General features: G+C 39.8%; 1 protein-coding gene across 7 annotated transcripts in view; it reads left to right on the top strand.

Moving 5' to 3' along the window:
* Positions 1-25278, top strand: part of FLRT2 (fibronectin leucine rich transmembrane protein 2) — a 91765-nt gene that overhangs the window by 39093 nt on the left and 27394 nt on the right. For 2 of the 7 annotated variants that reach the window (XM_057543344.1, XM_057543342.1), the window contains exon 2: positions 9114-9242. The exons of the other annotated variants lie outside the window; for them this stretch is intronic. The gene's annotated coding sequence lies outside the window, so the exon portion shown is untranslated. The remainder of the gene's footprint in view (positions 1-9113; positions 9243-25278) is intronic. 7 annotated transcript variants of the gene reach the window in all.

Genomic DNA, 25278 nt, shown 5'->3' on the forward strand with positions numbered 1-25278 from the left:
GAATCAAGAGTTTAGATTTTAAAGCATTTGTTGCTTCAAGTGTTTGTAAGACTTCTCTCTTTAGAAAGTATCTGTTTATGGTTCTCAGTGATACTGGCTTTGGGGGGTGTAAGGTGATTACAGTGTATCTTGGGCCCTGGTGACATCCTAAGGATTTGGAACCCAGGGCTTTTCTTCATCTGATTTGCTCAAGGCTGAAGTTGTTTAAAATGGATATACTTTTATTTTTATCACAGGATGCTATCTGCTAAGGTTTTTCTCAGAAGCGTGCATGATTTTAAGAATCAACATGATGTTAGCTTAGGGTCGGCTATAATGTGTTTATATTTGGATCTGCTATAACATTTTTATATTCTAGAATTTCTTTTAAAATGGAAATTATCACCCTCTTATACATTAGTTTCAGAAACTTTAACAAACTATAAATATAAAGAACTTTGTGGAGTAAGGAGGATATTGAAATATTAGATGGCCAAATAGTACCTATTGTGACATTTTAATTCAGTGGTCCATAATTGTCAGTTTAAAAAGTATAACCTAATGGATGGGGTGGTGGATGTGGCCATAAGAAAGGAGAAATGGTTTATCTAATCTCTGGGCTCTTCCCTTCCACTGACATGTGTAAAAGCTGTATCAAAGATTGATTCCAAAAATGAGAATCAAAGGTAATCATTATTCATCTGGTGTTGAATATTTCTTTGACTTTCTTCCCATGGTGGAGTGGGAGGCATTGTAACAAGGTGGGCTGGGGGAGGCCACTGGAGCAGAGCCACAGAGGGACTCTCCTTCTCTGACTCAGTGCACTTGATGTTTGAAGAACACAGAGAGCACCTTCTTTCCTTATCAAGTGTCTCTTGATTTGGCTTGCTAACGCTCTTAGAGGCTCTTGTCCCAAGGCAGCCATGTAAACCATGTGTCAAGAGACTATTGTTTTGCAGTCAGTGAAATTGTGTGTGTGTGTGTGTGTGTGTGTGTGTTTGGAGCTGGGGGGGATGCTAGTGCCAGTTTACTAGGACTTTATATAATCTACAATCAGTCTTATTTATGCAACCCCAAATACTTTTGAGTGGAGCCTTGAGAATGATCACTGTTATTATCTGACAGCTGTATAGTGGTGAGACAAACAATAAAATGTTGAGAACCACCGGCCTAAATAGCAATGGTCCAACTTTTGTGCCTGGCATTCAGTGCTGCAAACAGCACGGCTAATGTACTGTGTATCTCTAAGTCATCACTTAGCCCTGTGTTTTCTCATTTCTGTGACTTTCTTGTATCATAAATCTAGGATTTCCTCTTCTCTGCTTATCTAAATCCTACTCTTCTTTCAAGTCCAGTCTCAAGTGGCTTATCTTCCATGAAGAATTCCCCGACTGCTTTAACTCATGGCAGTTCCCTTTTTCTCTGAGCTCATGGATGGGGTTATCAGTTATACCACTTGTCTGACTGCTCATCAGTGATTCATCTACTGCCCTTTGTACTTTTATGTTGTCCTTTTGTTGTTATTCAACCATCATTTTCATTAACTTCTCCAGCATGTGTGTGTCATTTCCTCAACCAAGACATGGGGGCAGGGCTATGTGTCTTACAATGTTTTGCATTATCAACATCAGTTAATCAGGTCCCACGTTCATGGCAGGGGTTGCTATTAAGCATATATTGGTACATGAATTATAAGACAGTTATATGCAGACAGTAAGTAGGCTTTGATATTCTTTTATTGCTCATTCGTCCTGTATGTAGCTAGGTACAGAGTCTGTGCCTAAGTACTGGCAAATACATGGTGATGGGTTGACCACTGGGCCCACAGAAATGTGCATTCTTGCTTCTCATTATTCCCATTTAGCGAGCATGTACCATGCGCTGTGGTAGGTACTTCACACACACTAATTTATTTAATCCTCACCGGAGCTCTTTGAGTTTGCTGCTGTTGCTTATATTTTCCAGAGGGCTAAGGGGCACAGAGAGTTTGAGTAACCTGCCCAAGATCTCAGGGCCAGTCAAGATGGAATTCAGATTTGAACACAAGTCTGAGTAACTCTCAAGAGAGAACTCTAATGCCTGCTTTCCACTCTCCTGAATTCCTGCTGCATACAGACCCATGCTTCAGTTCTAGCTTTCCAGTTCTTGGCCATTCTAATGACTGATTAGCCACAGTTTCTGTGTTAACATCTTTCTTTGGCTGGGTCATCCTCTTGGTCATTTGTATCTCGTAGTTAGCAACCCAGGGTTGTCAAACATAGCCTCCCTGGGAGGGAAGTTTTTATCTATTGTAAATGCAAGGGTGTGTGTGGAGCTATTGTCAACGGCAATTATGCCCCAGAGAAGAAATTCTGCTGATGGTAAGAGAAGGAAACACTCCCTCCTCCATCATTCCTGCCCATTTATAGGCAACACACACACACACACGCACGCACACACACACACACAGCATGTCCTTGGAAGCAAAAAGTCATTGAGCTTTATTTTCCATGAAGAAAAATTCGATTTTTCTTTACTCACTTTTAATGCTATGTTAGCATTTACTGATACAATGAAGACCCAGCTCACATCTGTTGAGATAATTCCTGATTCAAATGTGGATGTCGTTATGTTATACTGTGATTGGACGGTTACATGGTGGCAAAGGAGTTCGCTCATTAGCTAAGGGTAGAAGAATGTCTCAGCTCCTTCTGTTGGGTGTGCCAACTCTCTCAGCTGTTCAAGAAACAGGATGTAAGGAGGAATTGTTTAGAAATGACAACATGGGGTGAATTCTGGCATCAGGTGTCATTCTATTCTTGGTTGTGCTTCTGGGTTACTAATTTAGAATGAGTGGTTCTCCCTCAGTGTCCTCATGTGGGTAATGAAGAAGTGGTCCATGACAATATTTTCTTAACCAGTATTTGGGTTGACGTTATCTCCTTTTGACATTCTCAAGTTAACACTACCTTAAGATTTAGGGCATCTGAGTCACCTCTAAAGGCCTAATGGAGTGATTTGAGCCATCAAAGAAATCCGGCATATTGTGTCTTCCACATTTATTTTTATTAGTCTGGGTTAAAACAGTCATTCTCAAATATGTGTGCATCAAGATTCACCTGGGAACTTGTAAACACAGTGATGTTTGGCCCATAGGAGAACTAATCTCTAGGGGAAGGTCCCAGGAGTCTGCATTTTCAAAGAGCTTCCCAGGAAAACATGAAGCACAATAGTGGTTAAGGACCTCTGGTTGCACCATTAACCAGCCCAAAAATAGTTCATTCAAAATTTGCTCATGACTGCTTGATTGTTCTATTAGAGGGTTAATAGATATAATAAATAAAAATATAGGATGCCTGGTTAAATTTGATTTTCTGATAAACAGTGAATATTTTTTTGCATGCATAGGTCCCATGCCTTATTTGTATTATGTTTTTTTCACCTGGCAACCTTTCATGCTATAGAAAGCCAGTACAGTCCCGGTTCTTTTACAAATGTTAATACCAAGGGGTCAAAAAGGATCTCTAGACAAAGAGAGGTTTGTGGAAGCTGTGGTATTGCCTGTTAACTTGTGTCTTTAACCTTTGGAAGATCATTGTATTAGAAAGAAATTTGAAGATGCCTTTTTTAAATCTTTCACTCGTTTTCTTCCCTTTATGCTGCATTTTGCCAGAGCTGCATTCACTTTTATTCCTGAAATAAATTAAAGGGTTTTTTTTTTTAGAGTGCAAAGGAATCTAGCCACACTGCTCCTATTAAGCCATCACTTCATGTGGAAAACTGTTCCAATGTCTCTCACGTGGGTACAACTACCGTCTCCTAAATTTCAGAACTTTATTTTGATGAGACTTGTGAGGCACCTAAGACCTCCCCGTTGACCAATGTGTTGTCTTTCCAAATAGTATTTATTCCAAATGGAATATTTTTCCACTGTTTGTGAATTGCATCTCTTTAGTCTACTTTGGAAAAAATTTACCCAAGACATGCTGAGTAAGGTAGGAAACAAAGGCCTTGGGCCATTTTTTAAGAGCAGACCAGGTCATGGCCAACACCACCAGGATTCATTTTCACTGAAATTGATCTCTGGGTACCACCCACGCTTAGTGATACTTAGTCTTACTGACTCACTATCTCTGGGTACCACTCACACTTAGTCTTACTGACTCAGCGGAAAAGACTTATGGTCATTAGGTCAGCAAATATTTTCACTTTGGCTTTTATTTAGTAAGTTTTCAGATACACTTAATGGGCACACTTGTGAATATGGCCATACTGGCACAGAGCCTGTAATAGGTGGTTGTGATTGCCAAGGAAATAGTTCAGCAGCCTGGACCCAACCTTCATCATCTGAAGGTTGTTTATTCACAGGCTTTGCTCCTGGGCTTTTACCATCTCACTGAGATCTTGAAACCTGGACCCAGATGATCCTATACAGTCCTTATGCCTAAAACAGGCTGAAGGTAAATTTTGAACATCTACCTCTGATACCTCTGGGTACCTCGGAGCAGAGTGTGTGTGGGTAGAGGACTCTGACTTACAACCCTGTTTCCCATTTTCTGGAGCTGAAGACAATTTGTTCTTATTGAAATATTTCTTCAAACTCAACAAATATCTACCGCTACCTCTGGTTCCCCCTCAAAACATTATTTTAGAATGGATCAAGTGGTTCTTCAGCTCAAGAAAAGATAGCTCACCTTTTTCATAAGTATGTGTAAGTTAAGTTGGAAATGGGGAAATGAAAGTTCTCTGCTCTGGGATGGGCACATCGCGCCCCACAACGAGAATCCCCTGCCAAGCATAGCTAAATGGAGTAAGGAGACATGAACGGTTTGGACCCCTGAGGCTCCAAACAAAGTGGTTTACAGCAAGTAGTGAAAACCCTGCCCCAGACTGTGCTTCTTCCCATGGGGCAGATGGGCTAATGAATGAACAACCTGCAGCAGCAATTTCAAGCCTCTTTAAGAGATGCGGGGCTTCCCTGGTGGTGCAGTGGTTAAGAATCCGCCTGCCAATGCAGGGCACATGGGTTCGATCCCTGGTCCGGGAAGATCCCATATGCCATGGAGCAACTAATCCCTTGCGCCACAACTACTGAGCCTGCGCTCTAGAGCCCGCGAACCACAACTACTGAGCCTGCGTGCCACAACTACTGAAGCCTGCGCGCCTAGAGCCCATGCTCCGCAACAAGAGAAGCCACCGCAATGAGAGGCCCGCGCACCGCAATGAAGAGTAGCCCCCGCTCGCCGCAACTAGAGAAAGCCCGCGCGCAGCAACAAAGACCCAATGCAGCCAAAAATAAATAAATAAATAAATAAATAAATAAATAAATAAATAAATAAAATAAATTAAAAAAAAAAAAAAGAGATGCAGAGAGCGAGAGGGTGCAGGAGGGAAGACAGAATGGGGGGCCCCCTTTGTTCCAGGAGAGCCACCTGCCAGCCATAGTTCCATTGCTAAGCGCCTTCACTTCTGAGTGTCAAATTGTTCATCTGTAAAGAAGCGATAATACTACCTCTTTGGCTGGGCTATCCAGAAGATTAAAGCGAGGAATATATGTTAAGTGCTTAACACAATGTCTGGGAGGGACAGGGCTTTTTTAAGGAGTTCGGTAAACCTTCATTCTCTCTTGCCTGTAAACTTCTATTTGTGAGGACATATTCTAGAATTGGGAAGGATGCTTATTGCACTAAGCCTTTAAGAGATCATTCACGACCTCGTATGTTTATGTTCTGCACTTCCTCCGATTAATAATCTGCCATTGAGTTCACCAGTGACCAATCTTGAGATGAAATGATCTTTCTTTACTTGCAATCTGTGCTATATTTGAAACTCTGTCAGAGGCAGTCTCAGAAACTCATGACCAAACCCTCAGTTATTTGTATTTCTTTCAGGTTTGCTGCTATTTTAATTATATGTGCTTTCTTATTTTCCTTTTGGGATAAGAGTTCTGTATTTTCATCACCATAGTTATCTTTTGATGCCTCAAAGTATTTGGCTGTTTTCCTCTATTTGGGCATAGAGACAGGGATGTTATAATTTGTCTAAAAATATTTGCTGTCTCCAAGCAGTAGAGAGAGTGCCTTACGTTTATAAAGTGCCAAAACATTATCATTGTCTTGTGTTTGGTGCTTGCAAACTCAGAATTTTACGTGTTATGAAAAGCTTTCAACACCTTCTTTTCCTACTTTGAAAAATTTGCCTAGCATTCTTTCAAGGAAAGCCAAAGACTGTGTTTTCCAACTTCTGAAAATCTAATTCCTAAAGCAATAGCAGTACAAACTGCTTGTACCTTTTGCGAGGAGGCTAACAAGTCATTTGTCGATTTTGTTTTCAAATGCATTTCAGATTTGCAGTTTTTCATATTAAAACTAATTGCTTGCTTGATGGTAGAAATATTCTATTGCGTCAGAGAAAAGGCATTATAGACACCCCTCGAAAGCGCTCCAGATATCCTTCCAAGAGCATTGACCCACTGTGCCCAGAGAGGAGCAGGAATTCTGATGGCCAATTCAGATCCTTGACATGAAGTTCCCACAATGCCCACATGTTCTGTATTTCTGTTTAGAAAAAGTGAAAAACCAATTCTGTCCATGTGTGCTCCTGATCTTACATACAGTTATTCCTCTAAATACAGCTCAGAACATTTGTCAGCGAACTGTGAAGCTCTTGTTAAAAATAAAATGGAAATTCAAATCTCAAAATAAATAAGGAGCGATTTGTAATGCATTGCCTGTTTTTCATTTTGGGTTGGTGAATCTGAGGCCCATGGAATGCCGTTGTGGGTGACCCCATTTAAATAATTATTCAGAGGCCATCGAATCTTATAATTCTGATGCCTCCTTTTGCTGTAGAAAACTACAAAGCCGAATCGATTTTTTTAAATGTATTTTTATATTTTGTCAATATGTATAAAAATGGAGGAGAGGAAGTGAAATGATTCATTTTAAATGACGTATGAATCCATTTTCTCCTGCAATGCTGTCACAGAACTCCCGTCCACACTAAGGGGAGTTGAGTGCATGCATGAAGAGGTGAATTCTAGTCACAGCCCACTGCTGCTGCCTTTAAAAAAAGATGTACGGATTTTTTTATTAATTCCCTGCAGCCGTGCTCTCCTTCAAGATTCTGCTTTCTAGCCAGTATACTATTTTTCAGTTTATTGGCCTCTGAGGACCATGCCCTGCCTTCAGTGTGCCTGTTCTACTTCCCCTACTGTCAACAGGACTTGAGTGAGATCGTCAAGGACAGCAAACGGCAATCACTGCCCTTAGAGAGTTTGCCACACTGAGTTGAGGAGGAAAGGGCCAGATATTTCTAATGTTGCATATGGTGTTACCTATTTTGTTGTCATCTATGCACAAAAGTACACCCAGTTTGCTGTTTAAAAAATATGTATATTGGCACCTGTTTTTTTTTTCCCCAGTCCTACGTGTAACCGTTCAGAAAGCTACTAAACATTCCATTGCAGCAGCTTTTTTGACTTGTGCCAGAACAAAAATCACAGGCATGCTATGTTAGCTAGGCAGTGTAGAAGCATATTGCATACATTATTATCAGATGAGAACATCTTTATAAGTCCATAATCATTCTGAATAATAATGGCAGCAGTAACAATGATAACGGATGGATGATAAACCAAGAATAGACGGCTAAGTGTCTGTCTCTAAGAAGTCACCTTGTAAATCAGAGGCAGAGCAGAAGGGAAGGATGCACTGGCTTGACTTCCAGGCAGGGCCTCCAACCCCCATCGTGGACAAAAAAAATAGACGCTGCAGCAAGTGGGGGGAAAATGGGGGCTGAGGAATGTTACAAACCATTTTAAGGAACTTTTTGGTTATTTCACATCTTTAGTTTATATAGCTCAATTCAGGAGCATTCTTGTAAAAGAGTATTGCTTCAAATTATAGACATGCTCAGGGTCACAGACAGCTTTATGGGTGGGTGAAATACTGCTGCCTTGTCATGGTGGGGATAAACTGAGTCTACTTGACATGTGGATGGCCACCCCTGCTCCTCAAATCCAGCCAGGCACTCAGAAATCTGGGATCACCCTGCAAACCTGGGATCTGAGCAGCAGAAACTCATCCCTCCCAGTTGGGACCTCATACCTTCTGATCTGCCCTGGCGGTCCTGATAGAAATCAGCTTTTGGAAACACTTTGAATTCTTTTCTTTGAGCTGACCGACCTCTGTAGTGAATCTCCACTCGTCCTCCACCCTTCCCTAGGGATATGGTCCCCCTTCCAGCTGGCCCTCATGGACCTCGTGCTCCTCTTTGAAGTCAGAGGGGGCTGTGCAGTGGCCGATGGGAGCGGGGAGGTGGGTGGAGGGGAGGAGTGGGGGCCGGCTGAAATCCATGTTGTTCGATGGGATTACAGGTTTCTCCTTTGCCTCCTTTTAAAAACATATATTTACCTTTTATTTTGAAATGCGTGTCTTCTCTTGGCTAAAGTAAAGACAGAATTATTCTGGTTTTAAAGAACGCCACTAGAGCCAGCCTGTTTATGCAAAGTTGACTGTAACAAGCAGCTGCCACCAAAGCCACTAGTGCCAGGACTCGGAAATTGGACATACACCCATCCCATTTAGGCTTAGGCTATTTTGGGAGTGGAGGAAGGCTGGGAGGTGTCAGAAAATTTATAAATGAATCCTGATGCTCTCTCTTCTTTAGTGTCTCATTTTCCAGCTACCTGGAGAAAATTACCTCTCAGAACCTCAATTTTCCTTATCTGTAAAATGGAAATAAAACTCTTAGCTCATGGGGGTGTTCTGAAGATTAAAGGACGTAGTATTCTTAAGCACTTTATATAGTTGCTGGTTCATCTGAACTGCTTAAGAACCTTTGTCATTATCAGGATCATACTTATGGTACAACAAACTTCTATTGAATGTGTACAGGGCTCTAGTGGGCAGAAATTGACAGAGTCCTCTTCGAAAGCAACACCCCTGGAGTAATAACAAATCTTTTCGTGGCTATATGCACCAGTAGTGATAGTCCAGATTCATTGAGGCTATTGGGATTTCTTAAAATCAGTAGTTATCAAAAGGGGAGGCCTGAATCATTTGCAGATTTGTTCTTCATCATCTACCAGTCTGGTTTGAGTTGTCGCAGTTTTGTCACTCAGATTTGCATCTTGTCTTTCTTTCTGTTTTTAGTTGTTTGGATTTCTCCCAAAGTATTTGTGGCTAAAATTCCTTTTGGACTCTGAGCTGCCTTTTTTACATAAGCTTTGGATTGGAATCAATAGAATGTCAAGATGCCAGGCACATTCAGCCTAATAGCAGGTGGGTGTCTGCTGGACAGTGTGTCTGATTTGCCTGATAGTCGCAAATTTAGGCCAGAATTAATGATCCAGGGAAGATGCTGTTGATGTTGCAGGATTTTTGCAGAGTTTTCACAAGTAGTTTTGTTTTCTCCTTCTAATGGGATTGTGTTTGCTCAAGAAATACGTGTTCATGTACGTATGTGTGTGTTTATTATGACATAGAGCCTATTTATTCTTGGTAACTAACATTCGCACACACCTCAAAATCTGGCTCATAAACCTAAATAGAGTTTAGTTTAAGTAACAGTTTTTCTCTGGCTGATTAATCTTCAAGGAGAAGAAAACATTCAAATGCTGAGTGAATCGCTGAAGTTTTTGTTTACATTTACTAGGATACTTTTCTGTGGTATTTTGGGCTAATGTCAGAAAACAAGGGGTCAGCAGAAGGGAGGTGAGTTGGGGTGGCGGGTGAAGGAATGGGGTTACAGCCAGACACTACTACGTTTGAATCTTGTTTCTACTGTTTAGAGGATGTTTAACATTGAGAAAACCTCCTGCCTTTTGATTTTCTTTTTCCTCTGGACTTTCCTTGTATATCAGGGAGTAAAAAACGATTAAATGTGGAAATGCAAGTAAAGTACTTGGTGTCATCTTAGGCGCCCGTGAATGGTGACTTGCTAGCTCATCGGTAGAAATGCAAGACCTCAGCAATGGTTTCTGGTTTCTGCCACGTTTATACTGTAACTGGTCTTTTTGTTTTTTCATACTCTGTATCTTGCAGCAGGCTTTCTCTTGTTTCTGCTTTTAATTTCAAATATAAGCCCAACTCTGGAACCCAGACCTTCTCATGATTGACCACAAATGGCCTTAAATTCACGAGACCTCCCACAGCGGGGATGATATTAAACATTCTGATCTAGATTTGGGCAGGGGATGAATAAAATGCAAATGAGGTTTATGCAAATCAGCTTCCCATTTGTTTGGAGATGGTCCGGAGGCAGCAGCAGTCAAGGGGTGTTCCAGGATTCTAGAACAGAGCAAGCAGTGCTCTGAATGACAAGCCGGTGGCTTCACATGGCTCATTACAGGATGCCACTGACCCCCAGAGAAGACCGGCCTCTATATTTTGTGGTCAAAGAAAGGAAAACAATAGTTTGACAGTACCATTGAGTCCTAGTTCAAACGGTTTAGAAAATTCTACCACGTCTCCACTTCTTGGAACAAAATGGCGGTCATTCCCTTCCTTTGGTTCAAAGCCCCAGTCGGTCCTCATGGGCATTCATAGTCACGAGCCCAGTAACGTTAGCATTGAAAATTGACCCCAGGATGAAGACTTCCATTTTCTTCTGGAGTGAAAGGTTAAAAATTCTCCCTATGCAGTGGTGACATTACATATATTTTATAAAGTTTGTTTTGTAGTATCCATTATTTTTAAATTTGTAGAACTAGATTTTAAATAATAACATTCTTTATTTTTATTCAGAAAAAAATGTGTATTTTTTTGCAGGGCCGGTTTGAGGGTGGTGTCCAAAAGGTCCTTTGCCACGTTTCACTTCAGTGAAAAAAGTCTAATATTTGGGGTCATGCTGCAGTGTTATTTCTCCATATTGTCTTGCCCACCATTAGGATGTGTGACAAATATGACAAATACCTATCATTTCATTTCAACTTGGGTCGTGGCCTTTGAAGGGATGAAGTCTTGGCTATGAATGACAACTATACCTGTGAACACAGATGCAAGTTTGGCTTCCACTTTGGTGTTTCCCTGCAGTGAGGGGCGGGCTTTTCTTTTCATGGAGTGCATCATTTGCACTAGCCGTTTTCTTCCTTGGGGATGGTGGCAAGTGGGGAGCATTACTAATACAGTATGTTAGTGGACAGAGCACCAGCACTGGAGAAGGAGCGAGTCTTAAATATTTGTGTGATCATTATTTTTATGCATCTGAGTCATCCTGTCTTTAAATTGTACAAAAGAAGTCTTTCTGCCATGTTCTTATGAAGCTTAAGGAAGAAGCTATTTATAGGAAGCAGTAACTCTAACAATGGAAGATATTTACTTAATAACAGCTACCATCCCATTGTCTGTATGATTTGCTTGGTTTAAGGTGTACTTAGGTCCTGCTCTTAGGTCTACAGGCTGGTGGTAAGGCAAAACAAATGGAGTTTTGATAGTCTATTCAACAGCAAGATGAGCATTATTTTGATACATATGCCTTATGACTCTATGATGTGTGTGTGTTTGTGTGTGTGTGTAATGGGTAATCATAGTTTGTGTTGATTTAGGAAGCTCAATGAAAGTGGCAGAAAGCTTGAGTTGGGGACCTAAGGAGGAGATAGAAACTATTTGCTCAAGACTCGTAGAGGTCTTCCTCAACCCCACTCACTGATTTTCATTGTACTTCGTGTTTGTTTGAGGCAGTAGAGCAAAGTGGTTAAGAAGTCAAGAAAGAGTTCAGTCTGGGTTGAAATGCTGACACTTATTAGTGTTGATCTTAGTTAGTTACTTAACCTCTGTGGGCTCTGTTTCTTCATCGGTACAATGGGAGAAGCTAGAGAGCCAGGTTCATAATGCTACTGCACAGATTAAATGAAGATAACTTAAGTAAGGTGTCTAGCACGTAGTTAGGCACTGAGTAGATAAATCATAGCTCTTGTTATTATCATTACTATGATATGTATAATGGGGGATAATAGATAGTCTTATCTTAAGCAGTCACTGTGGAGATTACATGCAATAATTATGCATAAATTTGTCCTGCAAAGAGAGTGCTAAATAAAGTCTAGCTGTTTTTATTACTAACTTGGGATGAAAGCACCTAATTTTGAGAGATGTTAAATAGTAGCTATGAAAAAGGGCATCCTTTTGTAGGGTTCTGTGTATGTTAGATCAATTTTATTGTTTTACTATATATTTCCATAATATTCTGCATATTTTTTTGAGAATAACATTTGCACATTGTTTCACTGCACAACTTTGGAGGTTAAAGCTAAGCTTCCTCCCTACTCCCCTCTCTTGGCCCTTATCTAAAGTAGAAAACCATCTGAAAAAATAGTACCTAGAGAAAATTCCCATGTGAGGAATAAAATTGTGCTTGTGAAGGGTTAGGACTCTAGGAACTGTGTGCGGAAAATCATTGAAAGATAATCTCTGTAAGATTCTGAAAGTTACTGGGACGGATCAGCTCTGAAGGTTAGAATGTCCCAATCCTTCCCGTAGTAAATACTTCAGGGACATTTATTTATTTTAAATTAATTTTGATTCATTTAATTTTTTATGCTATGTCATACTAGCTAAAGAAGCAGAGGTAATGAGAAAGGATAGATAAGGTTCATCCATTTTGTTAGACCAAAACTTAAGGAAACACTTTTAACCCATTTGAAATCCATGCTGCTGGTAAACTGGAGTGGGCAAAGTTCCCCAATAGTAACAATCAAGGAGTTAATCCAGGGAGCAACTGAGGGGCACTCTGTCCCATGAACAGAATTCAAATGTGGGTTAAAGCAATGAATTTTGGGAGCAGAACACTCCCATTTTGGCAATAGTGGCTTGAAGCCCTAGGTACACACAGAATCAGGCAGTAGATGTCATGGGGAGAGCCTCCAAGCACATCCCAGGGTTCCTACAGGATAAAGGCAAGATCAGAGCTCGTGGCTCGCTTAAAGAATGTTTCCTCAAGGCATTGTGCAAGGAAGAAAATATGTCTTACTTTATATGTGTGCTGCATGTTGATTGTACTGATCTGTACCTCCTGAAAATCAGTGAGAAGGAAGAGAAAAATGGGCCTTAAGCTAATCAGAATCTGACAATGTGTATATGGATGTTTTAAGAATAGGAGGTGATTGGCACTAGTTTTTTGTTATTGATGGGCTCCTGTGGCTCCCGGGACTGTCTTTATCCCTGCGATAGGATTTATTTATTTTTCCTTCAGGGAATATGGGCTCCCCTTTATCTTACCTACAAGCTTTCAGTCTTAGGAAGGCTCCACAATTATATTGCTCTGTTGTCCTAACCTCTCTTTTTAAGCACTGGAGAACTAGGGCTTCTTAGCTACTTGCCTCACAAAATGCAAGGGTTGATTAATATGTGCACAGGACTAGGAAATGCCTTTTAAGAATGGCATGAGCATGTACCAGGCCTTATAGTATTGCACTCATTATAGTGCAGTACTATAAGTATAGCATGTATACTTAAAGTATAGTATACTGTAGTATACTTATAGTATAGCATGTACCAGGCCTTATAGCATTGCACTCATTTCCTTCTTTAAATAATTAGCAGGAGAAATTACATGAAAAAATATATGCTGAAAGGTATAAATGAAAAAAATAGTGGGGGCCAATTAAAGCCATGAAAGGCATTTTTTAAATGATGTCTTAATTCTGTATTTCTGTCAAGCAGTAGACATTCCATGCCTAGGTTGGGTGACTGGATACAGTCAGACTTGGAGGTTCTTCCTTAGACATTTCTGCAGCTCTTTCTCCCCTTCCTATCTTTTGGGACATGACAATATGCCCTCCAGAGCCGCGGAGGACAGACATTCTTCCCTGGGGTCCCATGCAGTCCTGCCTGGGTTCAGTAGAGAATCACTTACCCTGTGGGAGCTGGCCTCCACCGCAGATGCCTGCTGACACAGGGTTCTAAGTGGCGCTGAAAGCTGCTTTATGAGCTTTGCAGAATCGGTGTGCATGCCTGCAGCTGCACGTCTGTGAGAATACTGGTGGGTTCAGGCATTGCTGTCTCTACCTTAGTCAGGCTTTCTGTGTGGGAGCTATATGAGGCTTTTGTACTCCTACTGACTTTTCATTGCAAATGGGACTGCATCCAAAAAGCAGGGAAGAGGGTGGGCTTGAAGAGGGAGCATGGTAGGGGCAATGAATAAATATATGAGAGGGCTGAGGAAAGGCAAGAGGCAGACGAGGGCCTCTGTGGCATCATGAAAGGATATGTAACTTAGAACTGGGAAATGTGGCTGGTGTTCTACCATGGCTGCTGACCTTGAACCCTGGTTTCCATATTTGTAAAATCGTGGTCCAAATAGCTCTCTACAAGTTGCAGGTGAGATTGAGGGAGATCATGCTTGTTAAGTTATCTGTCATCAGGACTCAATGAGTGTCTCTAGCCCCTAAGCCTTTCCGAGCCACCACTCCTCAGGTTTGACTGAGGTGAGCATCTGTCCTCTGGGTTCAAAGAGCAAGACGTTACTCATATGTTTTATTTCTCTTACTGTTCTTTGTCCCACTGGGTTCATCGCAGATGATCATTTTTCAGGGCTTTTCCCTCTCAAAGGGGGCTCAATCGTGTTCAGTTATAATGAGAATTCCAAAATTATCTCCACTTGAAAACTGCGAACCTTTTTATTTCTGATTACACATGTAAGGTGAGCTTATTTGTAGATAATTTGGAAAATCCAAAGTTCAAGAGTAAAATAACCAGCAATTATAATCTCAGTACACAGAAAGAATCATTGCATGTGTGTGTATGTGTTTTACATGGGCATGAGAGTATATATGATGGGTATTTTATTAAGTATCATATTAATATGTTATTTAGAGTTCTGGATTCTGCAGCATAAGGTTTGTTGAGATCAAGGGTGGGTGAATTTTATTTTCTTCATTTTAGAATGAGAATATAAATGCATATACATTTTCCTTTCTTGTTGTTCTTCAGGAGTACCAATGCTTCAGCTTTGCTGATAGTCAGTGATAACGATTGCAAATATTTTTATGTTATTTATCTTCTTGGCATTGGTTCTACATGCCACACACACATACATAGTTAATACACGTATACCCACACATACATGTTATATGTTTTATATAACATATATATGTATTATTTTGATTTATATATATAAATATATACATTTTATATAACATATATAACACACACATATATATATAAAACATATAACACATATATATGATTTTTTAAATTCTATTTGCAGAAGAGGAAAATGAGGCACAGGGGAGGTTAAGTAACTTGCCCACACGTCACACAGCCTGTAACAGTGGAGCCTGGCTTCAGTCCCTGTGGACCATGAGCTTTTATCTATTCTGCTTACTGCATTGATTATGCTGGTGTAAGAAATGATGATCAATCAAGGAGCCTGAAGTTTCAGTTATGCAAGATGAATAAGTTCCAGCGATCTGTTATACAATATTGTGCCTGTATGAACAATTCTGTAGTATACACTTAAAAACTGAGAGTTTGTTGAGGGTAATCTTGCTAAGTGTTCTGACCACAATAAAATGAAATTTTTTTAAAATAAATGAAATAATGCCCCCAATCGGAATTTTATAATCCTGGTAAAATTCACCAGGATTATGTGCCAATCCTTCCACAGTTCGGGAATTGAAAATATGGTATTTCATTATATATATATATATATCTCCAAGTAAAAAGGGGTCTTTGTTTAAATTTTTTTTAAACAGTTGAAACCAGAACACCAGTCAGGCAAATTCTCATGGGCATAGTAGACATGGAACCAGTTTAGTAATGATCCCATCACTTGTACAATGGGGCCGTGATATTTCTCAAAGTCAGAAGAAAAATGTTCTAATCCAAAAGATCAACACAGGAAGGTAAGCTGGTTCTCATGAAGTTGAGTTGAATCAAAGAAATTTCCAGGTAGCATGTGAATGTTAAAAATAGTAGAGGTTTTTGTTTTTGTTTTTGTTTTTGAGTTGGCTTCCCTTTATAGATCAGTATTCTCCAGTTTGACTATATGGAAATCTGCACTATTTTATATAAAGAATATCTTACTTGATATTTGGCCCTTGGTTATGTGTTAGAAAAGGTGTATTTCCAGTTTTACCATCAAATGAGGAAGCTCAGTTTTACTTTATTTTCAAAATGATATTCGAAAAAAAACCACACTTACTTTCTGTCAGCATTTCAGGACATGGGCACAAGTAGATTTTAGCCTTGAAACTGCTTTGTCATCTAGTTTGTAGCTGGCTAAGGAATGAAAAAAAAAAAAAAAGAAAACAGAGCTTATCTTGGTCACTCTAATTGTCACTGACAGCAGACACCAGTTTGCCCACAGTTCCAGAGAATTCCCAAGGAAGGGCTACTTCTGCTGTCCGAGGTTTTCCAGATTTGTTCGGTTTGCTCACTTGATATATAATCTTGTGGTTTATACCACCTAAAGCAGAAAAACATATTCGATTCTTAGGTCATTTGAACTAGAACTTGCTCAAGTTCTAACTATTTCAACAAATTAAAGGACTTGACTGTGGAATTTTTTTTTTTTTTTGAAGTGAACACTTTGCTATTACTCAAGCTCTAACCACAGGTTCAACAGACAAATGCAAACTGTCTCTTTAGATGTGGTCACAGTTGACAGCTCAAAAGAGTGAAATCAGGACCCTTAAGACTTGAAATAAAAAATCACTCTTGGAGTAAAAACTCGTATTTCAAAGGTGATACTAAAATGATAATAATTTTAAACATCCCCTTTTAGCATTAACTTCTCCTGATTAAATACTACCCACAAACCTGTAAGGCTGTATTGTCTTAATCATCCTTTTAGGGAAATCTCTGGAACTCTCACAGGGTAAATGATGAGGAATGTTCTGGAAGATTGCTTTTATTTTAGCTTTCCTTTTTATTGGTGGGGATGGGATCAGGTTAAAATATTCTAGGCTGAACAAAATGTGACTGTTTGATTCTGAATTTTATTTTTTAATACTATCGTAAGCTCAAAATGCGTCTTTATTCTGATGCCCTCTTATATATTTTCCTTTCTTCATGTGCTGTTCAATGGAAGACATGGGCTTTATTATGAATACAAATAATAAAAATACTTCCAGTTTTATAAGCATTCCAGTAACAGGATGAAGTACTTTGCTTGAATTATCTCTTGCAGTACCTCACCCATCCTTCAAGGTAGGGACTGCTGTATTATTAATAGCATTATACAGATAAGGAGGCTTGCATTTCCAGAAGTTCAATAACTTTTCAATGTCGTATCACTAATTCAGGGTTTCTCCACTACAGCACTATCAGCAGTTTGAACGGAATAGCTCCTTGTTGTGGGAGCTGCATTCTGCCTTCTAGGACATTGGGCAACATCCATAGGTCTCATCCACGGTCTCTTCCCACTAAATGCCAGTAGCACCCCCAGCCATGACTAATAAAAAGTCTCCAGTATTGCCAAATGTCCCCTGGGGAGAGGGGTAAAATTGCCCCACTGAGAACCGCTGTACTAGTTACGTAGCAGAGCTTGGGAATGTCTTAGACTAATTCCCTTCCTCTTTACTCTCTTTACTGTAATTCCGCTCCCTGTTCATATAGCACATAGCTACAGCTATCAGCTTTTCTTGTCTCTTTCTCTTCCTCTCTCTCTTTCTTTCTTCTGAACACAGAGATTTAGCCCTTAGTAAGTGATCGTTAATGTCTGCTTGTTCATCTTGATGATGGGCTAAGTGCACTGACAAACACCTTTCTATTTTCTTTGTGGGTGTAGTCAGTTAAAAATGGTTTGGGCTCTGCGCCTTGTGAAGACGATATCATACGCACAGCAGAGTGCATGAAGAACCACACAGCAGCTGTTCAATTGCTCATCCCTCTTCGCTCGCTTCCTGAATGTGTGTTTGAGATACACAGTCGTCATGTGTTCACTGAGTCAGACTTCTATCACTGTTTCCTCTGAGTCAGACTTCTATCACCGTTTCCTCTGAATGGCTGAGTGGCCTTGAGCAAGTCACTGAATCATTTGTGTTTCCTCTTTTTTCTTTTTGAAAAAATGAGAACCATCCTTCTATCACAAGTCCTCTTACCTTTCACTTTGGAGAGTGGTGTATAAATGGCGAAACACTTTGAAAGGAATTCTAAGACATCCAGTTCATTGAAAAGTATAATTTTTGAAAAATAGAAGTATCATTCACGGCGATAACTTTCAAGATGAAATAGTCCATTGGTCAGCCATTAATGCATAAAATACTATCAGAAGAAAGCCACATATACCTTTTGCAAGCCATCGTTAGTTTTAGCTTTCTCAGGCCTTCTAGTAGCTGAGGATTTGGGTTAATACAAAACCATTTTGGGAAAAGGTAGTAAAAGCACATATAAGTGGTGTCTTGATGTTGTCATCTGTTCATTTCACAGAAGCTGAGGACACATCTTGCCCTCTTCCAGTGTCGGTGCATTTGAAGTGCGTTGTGCTGTGGGAATTTATTCTCTAGGTTAGAAAGTCTGCAATGGAAAAGTGCTTGGGCTCTGAGGATCTAAAGATGCACAGGCAGGGGACAGACCACAGCCCTGCCCCTTACTTGGGGAATTTATGGGGCAGGTTCCAAGTGTTCCTAAAAGGTAACCTAGGTGAACGCTTAGGTGATTAGAAATCCTATCACCTCAGGCCTCCAAAATAGCCATCAAATTATTTTTGCCAGTTAGTACATAAAATAGTTAGCTGAGAATAAAACAAATCTGTATAAATCTAGGTTAGCAGGCAACTAAATGCAATTCTTTTTTAATTGCTTTTGATTTACTGAGTGACAGGTGTACAAGGGTACCTAATTTATAAATGAGGTGGAGTTTTGTTTGCTGAATATATAGCATTTTTATTGCTTAATAAATATTTCATGAGCTAAGCCCCGACTCTTATGGATGTGGAAAATAAAAGGGCATTATACTTACATAGAATGCTATATAAATTTAATATGCATTTATCTTAGTGTTTTAAACACATGTAACAGTCAAGAAATGAATGACTCACTCCAGTAAATGGAAATAACGAAGTAAATTGCAAATTGATTTTTAAAGTGTCAAATTAAATATTTCTCTACGTAGTAGTTGATTTCACCCTGTCTGAGATGGGTCATTCAAAACAGATGCGACAAGAAGAGAACAAAAATCTTTTATGACTATTTTTTAACAGCAACAACAAAAAGTGATAGGATAAAGACGACTTTATCTCTTAGTGTTAATCAATATATTCTGTGATGACGGAAGACAAAATAGAAAAGGAAGGAGAGAACTCTAGAGAAGGACAGAGGTAGCGCCTCCTTTTTTTCTGCTTTTTACACCCCTATAGTCACATCCCTGGTTTCTCACCCAATCAGATAGCAATTGGGCTGCAAATTGTGGGACACACAGTAAATGGAGACCTTCTCCTTCCCTTCCTTCTTTATCAGGTAAGAAGAACTGGTACATCCTTTTCCCGTGGTGATAAAAGTGCATCAACTCTGAAAATAAATGGAATCTGGTATATACAAAGAAGTATTGGCATTACTTGCTCAATCAAAAATTGTAACCACGTTAATTCTGCACCTGTTTGTCCAGGATGCTGTGCAGAGTGCCGTGGAGGATCCAGACGTGCAGAACATGCGGCATCAGCTGTCCCGGGAGCACAGGGCTTTCTTTGTAGTCATTCCGTGCTCTTTTCCAATTACATAAATGTTTCACATAATATTTGCAAATCAGTGGGCGGAAAATACACAAAATACATCTTCATCTACTCTACACTAAATCTCAATACACATCTGGATATGGGTAACATTTTCTTTTCATCTTATGCTATATAATTGCCACTGGGTTATATACCGTGTCCCTTTAAGAACATTTAGAAGAAATGTTTCTTCAGAAGAAAGGAGAAAAGAGTACTTGACCAGATGTCTATATACAATCTGTAGATTAACTTTTCACTTCTTCGAGTGCGGCTTTCAAATGCTTAATCAATGAGTTATTAGACTTTTCCTAAAATTTCTAGATTTTTTCTGTGATGTCTGTGTGCCCCTATTCTGTGCTGCTTTTGACATTACATGAGGCTCGTGGCTGTTTCTTCCTCATGATATTCAAGCTCTTTTTCTGTACCTCATCTCCTGGCTGCGGAGCCAGTAGGTTAATTTAAGGCTTGGTCATACCTTTCATATAATTTCTTTTTAAGTACAATTGTGAAATCCTGTTGATTTGATAAGATTAAAAATGTGTTCCGTCAAAATCAGTAGGTGCCAGTAGGACTTTTGATATGTCATATACTTTCTGGGGATTGGAACCGAGGGATATTGTTGGGTCTTTATACTCTACCTGGGAACCAATTAATAATGTTTTATAGACTGTGAACTCTTTACATCATTGCTGACCCTTAACTGTTTCTTTTGGTTGTTTAGCATTGTTTACAGGGCTCTTAGTTACCTGTGTTTCTTGTTTTTGTTTTTGTTTTTCTTGAATTGAAATGATTTTATGCCTGGTTCTGAGCATTAAAAAGTCTCAACATCTGATTTTTAAAAATAAGATTTTAAAGATTTCTATTCGCCTTATATACTGTGGATCCTATCATTTGCCTGCTTATTTAGAACATTCCAGTCACAAGTCTCTGTTAATAATTTGTTTTCAAACTCGTCTAAAGACAATATTTAATATTAAGTATTTACTACTTAAATATGATTATTTAAAACACATTAAGCAAACTAGTAATGAAACTTTTATCAGTGAGTGAATGACCACAATTGTTTTTTACCTAAAATAATTTATCTAAGCTAAAATTTAGATTTTCAGCCATAATGAGGTTTTCAGTCCGCTCCAACTGTGGTCTTCTGAATATTTTAATGAACCAACACTAGATTTAAGCTCCTCAATACAGTTTCTCTAGAAAATTCAAATTGCAGTTGGTAGACCTGGGTAATTCAGCAGCCACATGAAAAAGACCAGGCTCTGTGTCATGTGACCAACGTGAGCCTCTTTCTGTGGTTGAGAACATGAAGCGTGGGCTGGTGGCGGGAGACATAGCAGGCTGGACGCCCTGCCCCAAACACCAGCCCCTCTGTTTCCCATCAGCATGGCTTCCTTCCCTTGGATCCCCAGGGCTTTTCTTCAGATAAGAAAGCATTTTACGGGGCTTCCCTGGTGGCGCAGTGGTTGAGAATCTGCCTGCTAATGCAGGGGACACGGGTTCGAGCCCTGGTCTGGGAAGATCCCACATGCCACGGAGCAGCTGGGCCCGTGAGCCACAATTGCTGAGCCTGCGCGTCTGGAGCCTGTGCCCCGCGACGGGAGGGGCCGCGATAGAGAAAGGCCCGCGCACCGCGATGAAGAGCGGTCCCCGCACCGCGATGAAGAGTGGCCCCCGCTTGCCGCAACTGGAGAAAGCCCTCGCACGAACCGAAGACCCAATACAGACAAAAATAAATAATAAATAAATAAATAAAATCAAGTAAAAAAAAACTTTAAAAAAAAAAAAAAAAAAAAAAAAAAAGAAAGCATTTTACAATAAAAGTTTATCTTGATTGGAAGCGGTCTCCTAATACTAATAAGCCCTACAAATGGGATGATATTGATTTCTAACTTAGAGTAAGCCCAGAGGAGGTATCTTTGGAAAGGAGAAGACAGAGGAAACAAACCATCTGACTGGAGGAGACAGCCAAGGAATAATAGGAGAAAAAATTCCACAAACACACCCTATGTATGTCAAGAGGAGAGTACACGTCTGTACCAGGAAGTGACACTTTTTGCAGGAGATTGGGAATGCAGGTCGTGGTGGAGTGACTACACATGGCTGCAAGGGTTTTGTTCAGGTTCTATCTGTATTTCAAGTTTGTCCTCAGTGGAGGGAGAGGAGGAGCAGTGGGGGCCACGATCACTACTCTGGGGAGCATTGGGGATCTGTTGAGTATGGTATGGAATGTGTGTGAATGGGTGTCTTTGGAGTATGGCCACGTGTGCGTCAGCAGAGCTGCCCTGAATCTCTTCCTCCGGGTATCCATGTGCCCAGCTCCTTCCCTCCTGCAAGTCTCAGCTCAAATGCCTTATTTAAAATTGCACTCACTCAGCCCTTCACCACACACCCAAATAAATCCCTCTTACCTTATTAGGTGCTCAATAAACATTTGGGAATGTTCTCCCTGAGCTCTGAAAGAACTTGGACCTTAAGAGTTGTCCCCAGAACTTCCCTGAGGGTCCAGGGGTTAAGACTTGGACCTTAAGAGTTGTCCCCAGAACTTCCCTGAGGGTCCAGGGGTTAATACTTGGACCTTAAGAGTTGTCCCCAGAACTTCCCTGAGGGTCCAGGGGTTAAGACTCCATGCTTCCACTGCAAGAGGGCACGGGTTCAATCCCTGGTCAGTCAGGAAACCAAGATCCCACATGCCACGGGGCATGGCCAAATAAATAAATAAATAAAGATAAAAAATAATTTGCTTCTGGTATAGGTATTGTACTGAATTTGTACCAATTTAAAAAAAAAAAACAAAGAGTTGTCCCCATCTCAGTCATTTTCAGTCGATAAACATACAGGAGGCTTTTATCTTTTAGCGCATTGGAGTCTAAGTCCTCCCATTCAGTTTTCATATAATCCTGATAAGAACTAAAGTTTTCTCCATAGTTCCACACACAGCCCCAGTCATTACCTAACAGGGGATACCTGTGATATGTCAGAATGACCCTGGGATTTGGTACTCACATCATCCTAGGTTCGAGAGCTGATGTTTATAATCTGTGTGAATTTGAGCAAATTATTTCACTTTACTTAAATTTAGATTTTTAAAAAGCTCAATAATGAGTTACAAATAATGGCCTGCATGGGTTTTGTGAGGATTAGTGATAAGATGTAAAGAAATGCCGGAGAAAGTGCTTGGCCTGGAGAATGTGTGCATAGTTGGTAGACACATTTTGAATGTATATTCATGCTTGTTTATTTCTGTACGTGTATATGCACAGAGCTAGGAGAACTCATGGATTCTTTCAAAGATAAGGAAGAAAGAATCTTTTGAAGTCTATATGAAAAGAGCTTCGGAATTAATGTCCTGCTGTTATCCAAGATATAAGTGCCTACCATATTCAAATAGCATCAATAGGATTAATATTCCTAATTTTCTTTGAAGTCCTAATACAGAAAGGCCTGGAAGCAAAACCCATAGCTATTTCTAAAGGGGGTAAGTTCTCAATACCAAGTAACAGGCCCAGTGGGACAGCTGGGCCATATCTGTGTTTTCCTGTCTTCACATATGTATTCTCTTGGTGCCTTAGAACGGTTCAGTTGACTGGCAAGAGGTAAACCTGTTCCTTGCTTGGTCTGTCGCTTGGAGTTAACTTCTGTAAGTCTCCTGGGGAGGATTTGGAGGGCTTGGAGATTTCTGCTGTCGGGACTGGACTTTCTTTTCATTCATCTTCGGACAGGCTTGTGGCGGCCTCTCAGGAAATTACAGTTCATTTTGTGACTGTTCAGGAAGGGCCTTTTTAAATACTGGCATCCAACAAACAAACAGTCTTTCCCTGCACAGGTCAGCGAGGCCGCATCTCACCCAGGGGCCAGGAAACAGACTCCTGTGAACTTTCCCCGTGGTTTGTTTTCACACGTTATCTTCTCTTCCAGATCTGGAGACTGACATAGAACCTGTCTTCACGGATTTAGGTGAGGTCAGTTAAATGACCACCAGCAGCCCTCATCTTCACAAGAATCCTCAAATGAATCAGACATTTCTGCAAATATTAAAGCAGTTGGACACACAGTTTTCATGTAGTTTTTTTTTTTTTTTTCTTTTTTGAGACACTGCAGCACATTTGTTTGCTATGTCATATTTATGCCTTGTAGAACCATGGACCGAACTAGAGATTAGATGGGAACACAAGACAGGTTTTTTTTGAAGTAACTTTTTTTTTAAGTGAAAAAGGACTTTAATGTGAGAATTTATTTAATGGATTTCTCCAATGCTCAAGTAGATAAAAGAACTTCAGATTTAGAAATTCTAAAGTAACTGAGCCCGTCATCTTTTGGAAGATTTTTCTGTTTGTTTTTCTTTGAAACATTTTCACTGTGTAAGCTCTTTCTGCTTCTCACCATGGTACCTGCAAGAATTCGGATGTTTCATAGGTGAGCAGTTAGCATGCAGCTGCACAGATCAGAACATGTTAGCTGGGCCTTGTTATGTGACGTGTTGACTTTCAATTGATTTTAAGCACACTTTAAATGGTAATGAGAATGCCAGGCCGGGAGATAGCATATGGCTTTAACGATTTGATTCTCAGAAAGCAAGCAAACATTTTAAAATTTTGATAAAGTTTTACTAGTGGGAAACTCAAGGTGAAATCAGTGTTTGAATGACAGAAACTATTTCTTCCCTCTTTATTATTATTAACTATGTTTTATTATATTGTATTGTGTGGATAGGAAAAAAAGAGGAAAACCAGAATTTGCTATCGAAGTTTGGATCAAATTAAATATGGCATAAGGCTTTGCTCAAAAGGTATGACGCCTGGTGTTTTTGAACTCAAATCATCCTTTCCAGCAAAATTTAATATGAAAAGTCAATTAAAATATAATAAGGAAAAATGTAGTTCAAGGAGCTGGAAAATGAGAGAAAATGTGTCAGGGCATGAAAGAAAGATGAAGAGAAATATTAGCTATTTAGGCATGAACTACATTAATATATATAGAGTACTCAGTACATAGTCTCCTATTAACCAAGAGAAAAATGTGAGTAAATGAGGTGAGTCATTTGGAGATATTTGATTTCTTTATGGGGAAAGATTTGGAGGCGCTGTTGAATGTTTGTTTTCCCTATTTGTTCTATCAGATTTTGCCGGCTGCCATTCCCAGCTAAATGACAAAAGCCTATGGGGTTATTTTTTCTTAAATTACACTGTTTTCATAGTTAAAACTGAATTCTGGAGATACCAAAATGCAGTCAACTTTAGGATATTTAGGGGTTTAAACAACTTGTGAGAAGTACGATCTGTTCACGAAGAAACCATGCTTCTCTATACTTCAGTCACTTCTGCACAGATTTAAAGGCATTGGTGAATTACACAGTAAGATGTGTGGTTTAAAATTATATACTGATAGGATGTCACCGCTGAGTGGGACTACAGAGATAAAATGCTCTGGAGGCATTTTTTTTTTTTATACCAGCAAAATGGATTTATTTACAGTCAAAAACATAATTGTCTACAGTTGGAAAATAAACCTTTGATCGCCTGAGTTTTAGACTCTCTTTAATGGCTTCTCTACACTTGTCACTATTTCAGTTTAGTTGTTTCATTCAAAACTGTTAATTTAGTTACTTCATATAGACACAGTCTAAGTCGAATGATGAAAATAATGATTACCATTTACTGA

The sequence above is a fragment of the Balaenoptera acutorostrata genome, chromosome 3 (assembly GCF_949987535.1).
Source record: "Balaenoptera acutorostrata chromosome 3, mBalAcu1.1, whole genome shotgun sequence".
Taxonomy (NCBI): Eukaryota; Metazoa; Chordata; class Mammalia; order Artiodactyla; family Balaenopteridae; genus Balaenoptera; species Balaenoptera acutorostrata.